General features: G+C 36.3%; 1 long non-coding RNA gene across 1 annotated transcript in view; it reads left to right on the forward strand.

Moving 5' to 3' along the window:
* The window catches only part of LOC126752347 (uncharacterized), a 453,313-nt gene extending 446,445 nt beyond the window's left edge, over positions 1 to 6,868 (forward strand). Inside the window, exon 4 of the long non-coding RNA XR_007665986.1 lies at positions 6,857 to 6,868. This is a non-coding gene — a long non-coding RNA (uncharacterized LOC126752347). The remainder of the gene's footprint in view (positions 1 to 6,856) is intronic.
* The last annotated feature ends 12,296 nt before the right edge of the window (positions 6,869 to 19,164 follow it).

The following is a 19,164-nucleotide window of genomic DNA, read 5'->3' on the forward strand; positions in this document are numbered from 1 at the left end:
TGAGAAGATCGAGGTCACTTGACGTACTTACTCGAACTCGGCAGTCGAAAAACTCGGATCAAGTCAAGCGTTTATGGGATTAAGTTAAAATTGACCCCGGCTACGACTAAACAAATATTTCAAGCTTGGCATTCTACGTTGTCGACTGAAATCGGATAGAAACGGGAGACAGAGATGCTGATTTAACTTAGTATCAATTATCTTGAAGCCTGCTTATGTTGTTGTTGTAACGGGTACCTAAACACCGTTAAGATTGTAAGTTTAGATAAGTTTTCGTTGACGTCATCCAACGGTAGGCCTAGGAAATGTGCTATTTCGACGGGTTCGGATCCAAATGAGAAGGGTATCAGATGAGTAGGGTTTGCAGGGCATGCAAAGAGGTGGCTATTATCATGCTGGGACTAATTGTACCCTGGACATATATTTGATATGTCAGGGTCTATTCCTGATTAGGAGTTTAACCTGCTACAGTATCCAGAACGAAGCTGCGCAAGGGTCACTCTCATTATTCGCGGTAACTTGAACCCTTGGTACGACTCCAGGTACGCAATTCACTAAGAGGGAGTCGGTGAAAGTGTTAATGGCTTGACTGTGAATGGCGTTAGCTGAGGAATGACCTCTTGATGCTCCTAGGAGGCGGTTCCACTCCAAACAGTTGACTGCAGGGATGATTTCTGCGAAAGCACCCTAGCAGGAACTACTTGGAGAGGAGTTAAAGCCTGATTCTTTACTATCATTGCCATATCCGATCAATAACTTTTTTTTACACCGTAAATAATTTTGGACGAAATTTCGGTAAAATTTTTCTCAGTGTATGTAGCCATTTTTGTTTGCCATTTTGCATTCGTTCAAACAATCTTCAAATTAAATTCGCCATAACGATTACAACGACGCCATGTACATGTTAGTCACCCGGATCCACGTAGCATATACATTCACATACATAGGGACATCAGCAGCTACGCACTATAACTAGTCGCTGCTCCTAAGCCACCATTTTGCCAAAGCAATAGCAATATTTTGCCAACAGAATCGGAGTAGAACACCGCAAACTACCCGCTACGCACACCAACAACACCAAAATCAACACACAGCCACACACACATATGCATAACTTAATGACTTTGTGTCATTGTTGCAGCGCCAACAAATGAGTGCAACACGCTGCAACATAAAAACATTTTACATAATAAAATTATAAATTGCGCTCGTTCTACGTCGGACAGACGGGCGGACGGACGTCGGGCGGTGTGTGTGTGTCGCCATATTCGCAATGTTGCACTGCTAGACAAATGAACGAAAACGAAACGCAATGCAATGACAGCGGCGTGTACCGTTAGTTGGTGGCGCGTTGCGCTAAATCAGCGACGCCATATTGCCGCAAATGGCTATTTTATGCATTTTCGCGCAATTTTTATATTAAAAAGTGTAAATGTAAATAGAAAATTTTATTATTAGTAATTTTTTGCAAGTGGCTCTTCTACACGGCCCCATTTGAGGTGTGTCTCCTTGTGTTGCAAGCATTATCAGCGCACTTGTTGTTTGCACTTTTAAATGCACATTTGTGCAACATGTTGCATTTTATCGGTGCTAAACTAGTTGCCGTTTTTTCTGCAGCGCTAAGGGGAAGCAATTTAATGCTTGCTAGGAGTTCTTTGTGCTTTTGGTAGTAGTGAGAATATTATTGAACAAAATAGAAAAAAATGATTAAGACAATTTACTACAATTCTCTTTCGTTTCTGTTTTAAATAAATTTTTTTGTATGCAAATATTTTTATAAATTTTCGAAACATAGTTAAAGTATTTTTCTTGTAATTTTGTGACAAAAAAGTACCCGGAAATTGTAAATAAAACCCAAAATATTTAATTATTCATAAATATTTATTTTTTCGCCTTCAAAGTAATCCCCACCAGATGTAATACACTTATGCCAATGATTTTTCGAATCCTCGAAACACTTTTCATAAGCACTTTTAGGATTCATTCTGCGAATTATGTTTTATCTCTTCGATCGACTGAAAACGGGTTCCACGGTGCGGCAAATTTCAGTTTGGGAAACAAGCAAAAATTCAAATCGGTTTTATACCATGGTTGATCGATGGTATTCATCGCAGTCTCAAGCGTACTTTATTTTTAAGAAAATTCAGATTTATCGGGACGAGTTAACGACAGCGCGGCAGTCGTTTCTTCCTTTCGATACCAGACAGGTGCTTCTCCACCTGATTGCTTTCTCTTCCTCTGTTTCCACCGTAAACTTTCAAAGCTGAAGTGTTCTCCATCCAGACAACATGACCTGGCTAACGCAGGCACTGTCTCTTGATTCGTTGAACTATTTTAATGCCATCGCATATCTCGTACAGCTCATCGTTCCTTAGACTGCGGTACTCGCCGTTTCCAATACGCAAAGGACCATAAATCTTCCGCAAAACCTTTCTCTCGAACACTCCTAAGTTAGACTCATCAGATGGGTCATTGTTCATGCTAGCAAACAGCAGGACTGGAATAATGAAGTACTTATAGAATTTGCTCTTTGTGCTGTCGAGAGAGGACTTTACTTTTCAATTACCTACTAGGTCCAAAGCAGTACCTGTTGGGAAGAGTGATGCTGGTTCGAAGATAGGCAAAATTATCCACGAAATCAGCAACAGATTGAAGAAGTCACACGATAGGGAGTCTATTTTTCTGAAACCTCGCTTGATATTGAACGGCTCGGAGAGGCGTTCACGATCATAACGGACCTTTTGGTGTTGTTCAGCGTCAGCTTACACAGCCGAAAATCTAAACTAGTAAAAAAAAATTTTTTTGTCTATTCAAGATTTGTTTTGTTTATTCAAGATTTGTACTTCTAAACTATGAACTGATTGCCAACCGAAGTAGAACAGAAAGGTATTATAATTTTTTCGGTCATAAAAAAGTAATCAATACTCATATTTCATTCTTCTTGAACTTCTATGTTGCTCTCCTTAAAAAAACTCCCAATTTCAGGAAGAAAGTTAGGAACTAGCTTATTATGTAGCAAAAGCATAACATTATTTAGTAGTTCGTTACAGAGGCAATAATGATTTCTTTATTTAGACTATGACCAAACATTCAGTTTTGAACAACACTAGTCGATCAAACTATACTAGGCTCTTAAGTTACTAGAGAATGAGTGTGGTCAGAGAATCTTAGAAAATTATGAATAACGTCTAACATCACCCGGTATGATGATAGTTTAAACTCAACTTCTCTCATTGGTATGTTTCCGAGAAGTATTTTGGGTGTCCTTATCACGTCATTTGAGTGGCACAAAGTGTTGAGTGAAGGTCGTGAAGTCGTCGAAAACTTGCTTCTTGCGAGTTACATCTGTTAATGGCTTAACAACGAAAAATTTATAGAAACAGTGATAGAAAATTAACGTATTGGCATCAGAGGGATAGCTGAAGATGTCAAAATCTCACACCACACATTGTGGTTAATGTTTTAATGTTTTGGGTATGAATTGTGCCAATGGTAAACTTTGTCTTTTGTAAAGACTACATCGAGTAAAGGTGACGAAAGAGATGCTTGACAACGTAGCTGATGACCTTACATATATCGAATGTATCATTCCAACATTCTAGAGAAGCGAGCTCCAAAAATTATTCGAAAGCAAATAACCAAAATTTGCTGAAAGCACTTGAAGGCTTAACAAGTGGGCTGAGCAGTTCGTAGGCTAACATAGAAACTTTTTTTTTTTGTTTTTGTTTTTTTATAAAATTAGATTTTATTATTCCATACAGCTATCTACGAGGGCGATAACGTCACTTAGTTGTCAAACAATTTTTCAATACCATTTTTATAATACATATGACTTAAATAAGCCTCAGTTTATACTATAACCTCTTCATTGTTGCTAATTTTCTTCGCAACGAGCATTATTTTGAGGTATGAGTATAGGAATGATCACTGTGGGCTTGACCTGGAGAATGCGGTGGTTACTTCTGAATTCGACACCCAATTCATGGGGTTTTGCCCTAGCTTTCACTTGTGACACGGCGCATTGTCTTGGCGAAACATCACTCCCTTATTTTACAAATGCGTTCGTTTTCCGGGATTTCGTTCCTGTCTTATAATAATTATTCCATTCGCATCCAAAAATACAGACCACTATTGCCTTTTTCCACGCTTTGGAGTGACTTACTCAAACGACTGTCAATTCGACTCCGGTGTGAAAGGATGAAGCCATGTCTCATCCATTGTCATATGTCGATAAAAAACGACGCCACTTTGCACAGAGCTTTCTCATACCCAAGTATTCATTCAATATATATTCAATACGCTCCGTTGTTATCTTTAGAGTCTCAGCTCTCTCGAAAAACTTCTCTTTACGGTATTTCAAAATTATTTTGGGGATTTTTTGATGTTTTCGTCGGTAACAGCCTCTTTAGGGCGTGAAATACATTTAAGAAAAATTTAGCTGAGTTGAGCGTTCTTTTGCCACTCGCCTATAAAAAGAAACTTTAACTTTAGATTTTAAAGCATATTCCTAAGTTCTCTTCTATAGACTGCGAGCCTTGCTGACTATGAATTATAATATTATCTTAAGATATCGCTTAGGCAATTATGGTGTTCAAAGAATTCTTACATTGTTTGCCACAATATCCACATTCATTAACTACAATAACATGAAAAATGTTTATATAATTTAAAAGTTCAAAAAAAAAAGTTCCGAAAATTTTAATTTTTCCCCCAAATATACATATACACATAAATTATTATACAAATTTCTAATGCGTAAAGAATCGAAATCATTGGCTTATGAAGTGGCATAAGCCATATGTAGGTAGGTATCCATAAGGCATACTTGTACATAAGTAGGTATGTGGAGCAAGAGTAGTGTGTATGTATCCATGCCTTTAAATCGGGATTAAACTATTTTGCTCACATACGCAAGTAATTTGCAATTCTCCGAACATATTTCCATATTTGCAACACTGCTGCGTTGCTGTGATGTTGTGCTGACAGAGATTGCCTTGCGGCCGACAATTGTTGTTGAGCTTAGCAAATCCTGCACAGAAGCCGCGACTTGGCTTGTCTTGTTGCTGCAGCTGCCGCGTTGCAGTTGTTGCTATTTTTCACAATTTACTGTTGCTACATTTTCTTTATTGCACTTGTTGTTGTTACTGTTGTTGTTGTTGGTGGTGGTGTTGCTACTGTGGTAGTTATTTACGCGGCTAACAAAAATTTACTAACTTCCAACTAGAGGAATTTGCCATAGTCTATTACAGTGCTAGTTTGTAATTGCAACAACAAAAATACACTAGGAAAGAAGTGGAAAAAAGAAAATGTCTAATACCGTAGTTTTATACAAGAAAATATCTCCGATTTAGACGTTCAATCAGCACACGTTTTGGGGTGCATTATGATGTTCTTGAGGGAAGACTGTATTTTTAACGCGAAGTTCTGACATTGAATGCGTGTTTCCGCCGGAAATCGAAACGACAACGTTATTGATTGCTAGAGATTTACTGACCTTTTATTTTGGGCGAGCTTAGGCATGTTGTCCTTAAATGACAGAAGTACGCGCTAATGGTTGCTAGAACATCTTCAAAGCCTTGATCTACTCCCAGCACGCCGCCCGCTTTATTTTATTTTAATAGACATTTTTTTCAGAAATTAAATTCATACGAGTTCACCTTGCTATTGCTCTCTGCTTTGTCATTTTCTGTCGGTTTAACAAAGAAACCCTCTCTTTAAGGTATTATGTCGTACAATAGACGATGCAACTCTATAGAGAGAGCACGGTGTCGATGTGTGTGTCCTGGCGCTGTTCTGAAGGAACACTATTCCTCCCCTGTTCAGCCATAGATGGCCGTTTTTGAGCGATTGCTTCCAGCAGTCGGTTCAATTGTTAACAGTACAGATCCGAGTTAAAAATTTAGCCATAGGGAAGCAACAGCTAGTCGATAACCACTTAATAAACATTGGTTACATTGTAAAACCTTTCTGATGATCAATCTTGGCTTGACTACTGCTTCTGCCGACTCAACGCGATGCGATCCCGACCATTCTCCACTGATGTGATTGTAATGATCGCCTTTCATGACCAGTAATGGTCCGCTTAATGTGTTATATTGGTTTACGGGTTTCAAAAAATCGGATTTGTTTTTATTGTTTTACTAAATTTTACAACAACTCCAGAATATTGACCTAAGTTGGCAAGATTTTTCGAGAACTACTCAACTTAACTGCATGAAATTTTGCACAGGTCTTTGAGATACAATTCTTAAGGATTTGGACGATGGATTTTTTTCGATGATAGTTATTTGCAAAAATATATCAAAAAATTTTAATTTTTTTTTTGCAAAAATGTCTGCCAAAAATCCAATTTTTAGTTTTTTTGGCGCGTGCGCATCTTTCTTCCGAGAAGTCACCGGAAATGGCGTCGCAATGATCGAGTTTAAAATATTTTTTTCTAAAAATTTCAGAATTTCTTGGTTAATAGTGTATGTTTGCAACAATCAAAATTTCTATGAAAATAATTCTATTTTTATATTAAAATAATCTGAAAAAGGATGTTTTTTACCCGAGGAAACCCATGTAACGCCTTCAGTAGCGGTTGGATTTTGTTGCGGTTTCCAGAACAAGATTCTGTCCCAAACTGTTAAACTGTAGAGCAGCCATTACTACAACAGAAAGCTTAGTTGTGTCATTTATTTATTTCATTCATCTTTTTCTCCTTTGCACTGCGACTGTGGGTCGGTCCGGACCGATACCACAAAACTTCGATAGTTGCCTCCTTGGTCCTTCAATTGCATGCGCCCTTGCTTCCATTGTTCACCCATGGTTCTCCAACCGGGGAAGCTTTTCGCTTTAGCAACATCTTCTATGCAAGCGACATGACCTAACCAGTGAATTCGTTGAATTTTTATGCGCTTAACTATACCCAAGTCGCAGTAGAGCTCATACAATTCGTGGTTTCATCTTCTTTGATATTTATGGCTCACGCATACGGCTACAAAGAGCTTGTGGGGAAGTGTTCTCTTAATGTTTCAAATGCTTTCTTGTCTCAGTTCGTCATCGTTCATGTTTCTGCCGTATAATAGGACGGAAACGATAAGCGACTTATAGAGCGAAGGATAAAATACGAGAGAGCGAACTGCTTCTCAATTGCCTACCGATCCCAAAGTATCACCTATAGGCAAGAGTAATCTAGGTTTGATCTTCAAGCTTAGACCGTTGGTTATACGTACATATATAGTTCCCAAGCAAATGTATGAAGTAAAACACGAGAGCGAATCACCGTGTCTAGTACCTCGATGTCCACGATTGCGGCCGCAAATTTTGATCTAAAACAAAAATTTTAAAAAGATTATTAATCTGTGGGAAAGTCGCTATCGCGCTGAGAAAGTTTTTTTTTTTTTGAAATTTGACAAAATGACTGAGGTTTGAACAAAAAGTATCGAATTTTGAAACTTTTCGTAGAAAAAATAGAAAATGTTCTCTCCAAATTGGAACTAGATATCTTCGAAACTCCTCCTGTGAGAGTGGAAACCGTTTCGAAAAACACCATTCTGAGAAAAACGGGTTTAAAGATGGGAGAATGCTATGTTCCCACTCTGTTCCCTTTCTACAAGAAACGCTGTAGCGGCTGTAATTATTTGAATTTCGATTTAAAAATTTCAGACAATGTTTATTACAATGAATACTATTCGATAATGCAACAAAAAAAAAATAGATTTTTCGAAAATTTCACACTAAAACGATCCCTTAACTTTCTTTGATAAAAGTGCGTTTGACTTGACACCAGTCCAAAATATACCAGTCGTAATCAGTCTAAGTGTAACGGTCTCTAGACTACTCTTACTGCATAATTTATCCATATTTTGTACCAATTTGAACTTGCAACATATCCAGGTTGAAATTTACACTTCGATTTGTTGGCAGCTGGTATAAAGAGGCTGCCGCGAAGTTCATTTGCTGCTCAATGAAGTCAATCCGCCATAAATGTGGCGGCAGAAAAATACACTAAAAATGAAATGAAATTATATGTGCGATGTGTGAGTGTGTATATAAATATAAAAATATCGTAAATAATATGAAAAACGCAAAAAAAACTGCAACGTTGCCAGCTTCTTTAATGAAAATGCGAAAAATAAAAATTAAAATAAAATCAACGCTTGAGGCGCGGTTCTTGCAGCTTGTGTGTGCAGCAGCAGCTACAACAGCGGCAGATGGCAGCGCGAGATAGCGGCAACAACAGCAAGAACAGCAGCAATTATGGCAGGCAACACAACGACGGCAACATGCCCCATGCCCGGGAATGTGGCGGGAGGCTTTGACGGCAACACAACGCAACGACAGCCAAAGCAATTCATCGGAGGATGACGACGACGGCGATGCGGCGATGGCGACGACAGCAACACATCTAGCGGCAGACAGACACCGAAATTCGTACAATTGCAATGCAGCGAAAGCTGCTGGCGGAAGTGGCGGAGGGAGGCAGCTCTGCAGAGAGGCTGGCTGGCAGGCAGGCAAGCGGACAGACACACATTGCGCATAATTTCGCGTACGTTTGCTGAATTTGTAATTTTAGATTTGATGTTGTAGATGCAGTTGCTGTATTTGTTGTTGCTGTTGTTGTCGTTATTACTGTTGTTGCCGCTGTCGTTTGCCAGCAACTAAAGATGGATGCTGTCAATATTTCGTACGGCATTGGCACGTCGCACTATATACACATACAAGTACATATACAGGGTTTGTTGTGTTGTTGTTGTTGTTATTGCAGCGCTATTGTTGCCTTTCTTAGGAGCTTTCGCAGCTCGCAAATTAAGTTTTGATTGGAAGTTGTAGTCGTACAATGCGATTTGATTCGCTGTGAAAGACATTGTCGCGTAGTCGCTGGAGGGGTGGCACATGGGAGGATCGCATTTGCGGCCAAAGCGGATGAGCACATTGCCTCATATATACATTTATACATATAGATATATGTATGTACATCATTACTTTTGCTTGTTTCTTCGTGCATATGTTTCGTACTCGTTGCTGTTTTTGTTCTTTTTTGCTGTTGTTGCTTGTAGCTGTTGTAGATGATGTATTTGATAACGGCGTGGAAATCATCTGTCTGTCGTTTGTTTTGATTTCTCTGCTTCGTTTTGCACAATTTACGCCATCTTTAAAAATTTCATGCATGAAATTGCTTTTTGATTTGTATGACCACTTTATGACAGACGACGATGCACTTACTTACTTTCTTGAGCATATACATACATACATACATACATATATGTTTATTCCCAAAGAAATTTATGCACTTTGTTTTTGTAGATATGTACATATATATTATGTATGTACACTAGGCATCAAATAAAAGGTGATATACTTCTTTTCACAGGAAATAATTTATTAAAATAAATAATAATTCTCAAAAATATTATATTTACCTAGGTATTTAAATAACAAATTATAAATTGAATTTTTACAGAAAATCAGATGGTATGTGATAAAAAATTCGCTTGTGAAAATTTTATATATATTTGTGTTTTTTTTTGCCGACATTAATATAAATTAAATTTAATAACATATTATTGTACAACTTTTGAAGTATATTAGAAAAAAATGAAATTAAAAGTATTAATAAATACGCCTGTGACTCGTTATTTTGAAACAAAAAAATTGATATGCTTTTTAAATGTGATGTTTTTTCTATAGCAAAAAGTTTTTTTCATTTTTGCAGCATATATAAAAAGCAAAAAAAAATAAAAATTATAAAATTGAAAAAAACTGATTACTTGTTGATTTGTGTGAAGAAGTAATGTTCAAATTTTCAAAAGGTCGGTTCAGTAGATTTTGAGTTCCAATGTTCACGACTTTAACGTTTTCGCAAAATGGGCACTTTTGTCAGAGTGTTCAATTCCGAGGAATAATGTGTCTCAAAATTTGTCTAAGCGATGCCTAAATGCCTCTGAGCTATAAAATAAAAAAAGTTTAAAGATGAAAAGGTCAAGGTTGTTTTTTATTTTCAAATGAAAGTATAATTTTTGAAAAAATACAAAATGTTTGGTTTAAGATCTAGTAACTTATGTCTATTTTCATGACTTCTTCGGAGGATGGTTTTTTATAGGACAATAACAATGAATTATCTTGAATATTTAGAGTGTTTTAATTACATATTGGAAATATAAAAAAAAATTATTTAAAAAAATTAATACTTTATTACTATTATTATACTCGAAGTTGGAACCTCAAATAAATTTGGCCCGAGATTTTGGCTCTTGATGTTATCTGAAATGAAGTATTCTTGATTATTCTTAATCTACGACATGTCATTCTGGTCGGAACTACTGAAGTTATATACAAGGGTAAATAACAAAATGGCGGACTTTGAAAATTTATTTTAGAAAACAAAAGGGTTGTAAAATAAAAAGTTAAAAAAATTATTTACCGGCGTAAACTATAAGTGTAGAACAGCCGGTTAAAATTTGAGCAATCAGTTCAGTAGAAAAAAAAGTTAACCTGGACCGACCAGAAAAACAATTTTTTTCAACAACTCCGAGAGAGAGGATTCCGAGGCGCTCTAGGAAACTCGCGATATCTTCCGAAATATTTCGAATTTCTGTCTGAAATTTTCTCAGTATATTCTCAAGACATTATACTTTCAAATTAAGCAAAAAATAATTTAAATTTTTTGAACCCAAGTGGAATACTACCTTGAAAAAATTTACAAAACTATTCCCATCGTTGTTCTGAATTTAAAAATATTATCCCATTGGCGCTTCATCTCTAAGAAAAATAAGAAAAATTTTTATAGCTGCTTTTTGGTATTTTGGAGTTCACAATTGGACTTAAATCCGGTGGCTGAGCTGACCAGTTCAGTTTTTCGAAATTTCTACAAAAAAGCGAGTAGCCAGGCAAGATGTGTGTTTGGGGTCGTTATGTTGGAATATAAACAAGCCCAAATTCTTTTTTTTCCGCACTTATTTTCAAATTTTCGCTAAGAATGTCAAGCACCCGTCATTCGTCCATCGATTTTTACCAGAATCTACTCCAAATTTTGATAAACAAACCATGAGAGAACCTCCTTACTTCATTGGTGATTGTATGCACTGTAGATTTAAACGATCAGAAGGTTTACGCTCGCTTTCTTACGTTTTTGAGATTTCAATTGATCTGATCAAATTACTTTATCGCAAAATGTGGTTGGCATATTTAGATATTGTTTGGCAAACTCTAGCCTTTTTGTCTATCACAATGGCGATCATATGTCTTTTTGTTGCGACTTAGTTTTAAAAACTAGAGATTCCTTTGCATTGTACTAATGGAAACATCCAAGCCAAAACCTTCGAACAACTCCATCGATGAAATTTCAGGGTTTTCAGCGACTTTTCTTCGCATAAGACACTCAGCGTGTATGGACATTTTGGGCTTTAGACCTGCACCGTTTTGAGTCTTGTATGTATTTCTTTTCTTGAAGTTTTCAAGAATCTTTCGGAAGGTTAAGATCGTAATTGGCATTTTTTCAGGTATTTTTTAATCTTCACTCCTCTTCTACAATTAAGTTCCGAATGTCTTCAGTTTTCTGTATTTTTAACCAAGAACAGAACAAAAAAATATGCGTCATAACAGAAATTCATTTATTAAATGCAAGTTTATTAAATATTTAGTAAAATTCAGTTTTACTTTGAAATAAATCAACCAAAACTAAAATTATGAGACTAAGCACTCTGGATCATGTAATAATTTTTGCGTATAAATAGTAAAACATAATAAGTAAAAGTGTAAAGTTTAATCCGTCCGTCGGTTCCTTTTGGTATGGTGTCCTCATGTGTGTTGTATTCGTGATGTGGAATGTAAGATGTGTTGTGTAATGAAGATGTGGTGTGCAATGGAGATGTGGTGTGTAATGGAGATGTGGTGTATGTGATGTGTGCGGTATGGCAGTGTTATACTGTGAGGGGGGACTAGGGTTCATTTAGACATTTAGAGCTTGCATTGTTGCCTTAAAAATAATTCGTATCAAGGTTCTTGAAGATATCTCGCCAAATAAAAAAAGTGTTTGTATAAAAACATTCAGTTCAGTTTGCATGGCAGCTATACGGACCGATATCGGCAGTTCCGACAAATAAGCCGCTTTTTGAGGAGAAAGCAAACTGTGCAGTATTTCAGATTGAACAGACAGATGAATTGGCTAAATCGTGCGGATAATATATACGAGTATATATAAGGTGCGTTCCAAAGTAAACAGGACTTAAAAAAAAAAACAGAAAAAATGATTTTTTCGACAAAATCAATTAATTTTATTCAAACCAGTCTTCTTCAGCTTCAGATTTACATGGTCTACAGCTTTTTGCACGGTCCAAAAGCATGTCGAACGAGTGTTTTAGCTAGTTGGCCGGTATGGCCGCCAGTATGCCGGTGCAAGCCTCTTGAATGGCCTCTACGTCTGCATAACGCTTTCCTTTCATGGGCAAATGCATTTTTCCGAAAAGGAAAAAGTCTCACGGTACCATATCAGGTGAATACGGGGAGTGGTTAATGGTTAAAATGTGATTTTTGGTCAAATAATCGTCCTTCGAACGTTGGATTCTGAGCAATTTTTGGTCGTCAGTCAATTTGTGCGGAACAAACCGTGCACACACCTTTCGTAAGCCCAAATGTTCGGTCAAAATGTGATAAATCGATATTTTGAAGATGTTCAATTACATTTCCATGAATTTCAATGATGACTTCGGCTGATATTTGATGAACTCACGCACAGTTTCGATGGAATTTCCGGTGATTGCGGATTTTGATTGGCCCACATGTTGATCGTCACTTATATCCTCACGACACCTTTGAAAACGTTGAAAAACCACTCGTGCACTCTGCTACGGGATAGGCAATCATCGCCATAAACTTTTTTCATCAATTGAAACGTTTCGGTAAGAGTTTTACCAATTTTAAAACAAAATTTAATGTTGGCTCTCTGTTCGAAGCTCATTTTCGCACCGATAACACATACATACATACTGACACTTAAAACGCAATAACTTCACTTACAATTAATGAAATGTCATGAAATTCTCACTGAATAATCGATAAAGATAGCAGTCGATATATAGATGACGCTATCAGGGGCGCTAGATTCAAAAGGTCCTGTTTACTTTGGAACACACCTTGTATGTATACTATGGGGTCTCTGACGTTTCCTTCTGGCTGTTTCAAATATCATGCATACTTAATATAATCTGTTCAGGCTATTAATATAAAGCTTAGTTATTTACATGACCTTAGTATTACAGCCAATGAACCGAATTATTGTCCTTTACCAAAAAGTCACGCCCATTACTGACGTTTACACTCGCTTTAGTTTCAGTTTCAGAAAAGTATCTTTAATCTTTAATACCTTCGATAAGGAAAACACACCAGATAATAACCATTTCTAGATGAAAGGCCTTGAGAGACACTTTAGATCGCCCATACTTCAAACATGACAAAATTCACCCTACATGCTTAACTCGCAAGCTTTATCTACCAGAAAAGCACGATATAAAAGAAGGCGCTCAGTTGAGGTCAACAAATAATAGAAATCCAGCCAAGATGACTTTAGGTTTGATTTGCATGACATGATTGATGTAAAAAGAAACAAGCTCACCTGAAATGGTGTCTGAAGTATCCGTTAACATTTTTCTTAAAAAATAGTAGACTGAAATTGTATGTTTTTCCTCTGTATATCACCGATAATACGAATTATACTTATGCAACTCAAATACTTTCTACACAAGTAACTTTTTCATGTTTGGAAACAAAAAAATTCGTACAAAGCATAACAGTTTGTAACTAATTTTTACCTCGACGCAATTTTTTGTCAAATAGGACTGTTTTCCAGTTTTGACATCATGGAAAAGACACCGGAAACGCCTGGGCTCCTGATTCTAAATTGCACAGCAATGTGTAGATGTGCGCTTAAAGCACTTCGATTCGTATATTTGAATAGAGATCTCCTCACTTCAATAGCGCCCAGCAAGTTCTTTGAATGTCCAATGTTCTTTGAATTCATTAGGTCCTCTGTCAGTATATGTGAGAGAGGGGAGTGCACAATATGGTTGAACTTAGGTCGCGGTATAAACTTCAATTGTATTCTAATTATATTCTAATTATATTCGAAATTCTATAATTTTGCATTGAATAATATTAGCTAGTGGAGCCCTGTGGGTCTCGTGAACTCAAAAAACGGAGGCAACAGTGAGAATTTAGCGACCGATGAGGCAGTATTCGACTTCTTTGGAGTACGTTCGTCGGCTTAAATCCACTGTTTCCACTATTTCTTCTATTGTATGTACTAAAGAATCCATGTTTCAATCACGGTCACGAAAATTCCGACGCAAATTTTCCTGCAGCTGAGCAGCTATCTATGGGAATATACTGTTTGAAAGAGAATTTCTCTTTGCCTCAGCTTAACTAATTCAAGTCGATAGAGAATATATGAAACTAATCGAATGTTCAAGTCATCATGTTTATATTAATAATTAAAAGCAATTGATAGTTAAAGTATAAATAATAAATTTATATTTTAACCCAGTTTGCAGCGCACTTAAAAATTATTTTTCGAAAGCAACTGCCTCCAGGATCAATAGTAAAGAAAAACATTTAAAACCCTGTGAGCTTCATAAGTATTCAATACCCTATTCAGTTGCCCATTCTGCCAGCTTCGGAGCGCATCTCATAACATTTTCATGTTTATTTATATTTCCACAAGCACATTTACTTAAAGTTTATTGACCCATAAAATTGAGCGCGATATCCTTCTATATATTTGTATAGGCATTTATGCACGTGCATATTTGTGTGCTTATGTATGTGTGTGCATATGAATATAACAGCTTTTTATGCCTTTTTTGTTGTTATGTTTATGTTGAGGCGTCAAGCTGCCTTTCACAATTTTTTCGCAGCTGGATCTGCGACTATGAATATTTCACAACCAATAATTAAGAAACATAATGGAGATGCATATTTTTTGTTTTATTTTATTTTTTACGTTTTTTGCTTTATTTCACTTTTCCTACATAAAAAACGCCAATATAAATATAAACCATCTGCGAAAAAAAAAACTGTAGAGCCCATTGAAAAAAACACAATTCCGCAGGCTATATCGGCATGTTTGCTCGCATTTTTTTTCTCACTCAACGCGCCTAAAGGCCACAAAGGATACAACAACGGAAATAAATACACAAACAATAACAACAACATGCTGTACATACATGTGTAAAATAATTTTCATGTCCAACGAGTTGTGAAAAGAGTGCACATGACCACTGAACTGGCACGGCGAATGCCAGCGGACGACAGTGCGTATGAGTGCGTGCGTGCGTGCATGGGTGTGTGTGTTCATATACTGCTCCGGTTATGCGGGTGTTTGTCATACAATGGGTGGCGTGTGAAAAAAAGGATTTTCATTATAATTTGTTTTAACAAATTCATTGAGTGTAAAAAATCAGTTTTATCAGACAATAAATTATTTGTATGAGTAGGCATTTGGGTGGACCGCTTTGTGGCAATAGCGCTGTATTGCTAGATAGGTAGGAAAGTGGTAAAATTTCTGCCTCTAATGAGAACAATTTTGGGTACAAAAGGGCAATAGCCCAAAGCGATTTCCGTAGCGGTCTGCTGAAGACAACCTTTAGCACTTGCTCTTGGTTTGGGTTACTCGTATTAATATGCTGAAGACTACCCATAATCCTGTACTAAGCTACGTTTAAGTGTTTTAAAGCACAATGGTATTAGTTAATACACTTCTAACCGCCTTTTGTATAATTTTGAGGGAGGTTCACTGCATATGTTATTTTAGATATTTTTGGTAAAAGGAGCTCTCTAAGAGTACTGATCAAAATACATAAGAACTCTGTTCTTTATTGAAATTTCTGGGGGCTGTATACATACATACCGTTATTGTAAAGAGAGATCCACGTTACTGAACATCACGACTTCTAAATATGTCATTTAAAAATAAGTAGAGCTATCGGGCGCCAATAGCGACCTTATCATTAGTCAGACCTTATCTTGATATCACATTCAATTGGAGTATTCAAATCATTTGGCGCTCTCAATGAAACTAATTATTTCCGTTCTGCTTTCTGTAAGCATCTGGGGCCCACGGTATGATACACTGGAGGAGGTGCCAATAGTGGGGCCGCACAGTGGCACCGCTCCATACATTTCATGGAAAAAAATAGAAGGAGTGATCGAACAACAATGAAGCTTTGCAGAAACACTTCTCTGGACTAAATTAAGATATTTTGAAAAAATCTTGGAAAACCGCCCACTGCCACACCCACCTCCCATATAACTGCAATTGCCAAAATTTTTATTTTTGGACCTAGGGACTTGAAATTCGGGACACTTCTTAATTGAGTTCTCCTGAGGAAAAAAAAATTAAACTTAAACGCAAAGTGACGTTATTTATACCTTTACCTTGATAAAAATCCAATATAATATGCAATGTTTTAATTGAATATGTAACAGGCGAGAAATTGTGTTAGTTTTTATTTGTAATATTATGCAAGCACCATATCTTTAACAATGGGATCTAGTTCTAAGGAAATTTTGTTCGAATGACGCCTTAAGCTACTTATGTAAGCATCCGAAGTTATAAGAAGTCTGTTAACTAAAATCGATGTTACTAAAAGGGACGGTAATTGGCGGTTGTTTTTTTTTTAATTGAAAGTACAGACTTGGAACTTTCATTTTTTTATAGTAAGAGGGCTAAGCAAGGCAAAGCACATAAAGTTTTTTTCCATCAAAAAATGAAAAGTTGATATTTTTTAGTATAATTTTTGAAAAATTATAAAAATTAGCTTACTTTGCCAATTTCAATAAATTTTTTTTTTTATAAACAAGTAGGTGCTATATTTTCACTAAAAAATAAAAGAAAAGCCATAGCTATAAACTTACACACAAAAAAAATTCTTTATTTGGACAATAATTTTAATCTGATTTTATTGAATAACTTTCCGTCGACTTCTGTTAGTTTTTTTAACCATAAAATTTCAGTTTTATAAAAAACCTTGTTGAATTTTTCTTATCCAAATATTTCTTTACAAAACAAAATCTTTAAAGTTTTGGAATTGGAAAGTGGAAAAATCCTATTTTTTCCGCCGAAATGCCACTGTGGGCCGCAGAGTCTGTTGAAATTCGCGTCAAGCGCAGGCATCTTAAAGGATGCGTACGCCTCTTGGATCAAGCAATTAAACTCCATCTGGTATCGCAAAGGATCAAAACTGGTCTATGCGGGGCTTATTGGAATACCAGATTAACCTAACCTAACCCATGCTCTATGGGCTCTTGAAAAGTTGCAAGAAGATACGACGTCTTTGAGCCAAATTTTGTTCAGCGATGAGGCCCATTTCTAGTCCAATGGGTATGTAACCAAGCGAAATGCCGCATTTGGGACGAAGAGCAACTTGAAGAGATTCAACAGCTGTCATTTCATCAAGAAAAAACAACGGTTTAGTATGGGTTGGGGCGACTGAAGTCCGTCATCTCAGCGACATTTGGTTTCAACAAGATGGCGCCACTTCCCACACATCGCATAGATTTACGTTTTGGGCCGCTTGATTGCCCGCCAAAATCGTGCGATATCACACCGTTAGGCTTTTTCAGTGGGTATATGTAAAGTCTATAGTGTATGTGGACAATCTCACTTCGATTCAGGCCTTTGAGCAAAACAGTACACGTGTCGTTCGCCAGTTACCAGTCGAAATGCTCGAATGAGTCATCGAAAATTGAATGGATGGACCATATACAAGTAATGCGGAGAAAATTTGAAAGAGATAATTCTGAAAAAATAAATGTTTCTTGGAATGATATTAAACATTCTCCAACAAATTGTATAAAATATTGAAATATTTTGTGAGGTACAGATTTCTAAAGTGTAGTCGTTGAATAAGCTCAATCAATTTATTTCAAATATGTATATGTCTGTAGTACATATATTTTTCTCTGAAACAAATGGTCTTGTAACTCGAAAAATGTATAATTTTGTTATACCGAAGTAGACCATCAGTTTTGAGATATCGATCTGAAATTGAGCACACCTCATTTTCTCTCAAAGAAGCTGCTCATTTGACAGAATCGGCGGTAATGGCCGCCTATATCATATATGTATCTGTTATACAAACAGAGCGATCAAACTAAAGTCCTTGTATGGAAATTTTTTTTATTTGAAAAGATATCTTCACTAAATTTGGCAAGGATTATTTTCTAAGGCAACACAACAATATCTGAAGAAAGGTATATAGCTGCCATACAAACTGAACGATCAGAATTAAGTACTTGCATGGAAACTGGCAACCGATGTTAACTATTTTTGCTGTTTTCTCTTCATAAATACTATAAGCCATGTTGTTGAGTGCTGAAATCGCTGATATTAAAATATTTGAGCATTTTTAATTTATTTACAAACCGCTTAATTTATTTTTATTTAATCAGATTCGTGTTAATTATAAATTTTATGCAATCGAAAATTACGATTAACTTTTTTGTGTGTGTGTGAGTGTGTGTTTGCTGACCGCAACAAAAACGTAATATTTTTCACATATGTATATATTTTTATACCTTGAACAGGGTATATTAAGTTTGTCACGAAGTTTGTAACAACCAGAAGGAAGCGTCGGAGACCCTATAAAGTATATACATATGTACATACATATACATATAAATGATCAAAATGTTGAGCTGAGTCGATTTAGCCATGTCCGTCTGTCTGTCCGTCCGTCTGTCTGTATATATACATATGAACTAGTCCCTCAGTTTTTAAGGTATCGTTTTAAAATTTTGTAAACATCATTTTGTCTCCAAGAAGCAGCTCATTTGTCGGAACTGCCGGATATCGGACCACTATAACATATAGCTGCCATACAAACTGAACGATCGGAAGAAAGTTTTTGTATATAAAATTTTTGCATTTGACAAGATATATTCACGAAATTTGGTACAGATTATTTTCTAAAGCAACAATTTAATCTCCGAAAAAATTGTCCAGATCGGATTACTATAGCATATAGCTTCCATATAAACTGAACACATAGTTACTAAAAGAAATGCACCTGTGAAGGGTATATCAGCTTCGGTGCAGCCAAAGTTAACGTTTTTTCATGTTTTTTGTTGTTTTTGTTTTATATATACATTTTTTTACGCTTTGATTGTATTTGCTGCGCACTTGCAACA

Source organism: Bactrocera neohumeralis, chromosome 3 (assembly GCF_024586455.1).
Source record: "Bactrocera neohumeralis isolate Rockhampton chromosome 3, APGP_CSIRO_Bneo_wtdbg2-racon-allhic-juicebox.fasta_v2, whole genome shotgun sequence".
Taxonomy (NCBI): Eukaryota; Metazoa; Arthropoda; class Insecta; order Diptera; family Tephritidae; genus Bactrocera; species Bactrocera neohumeralis.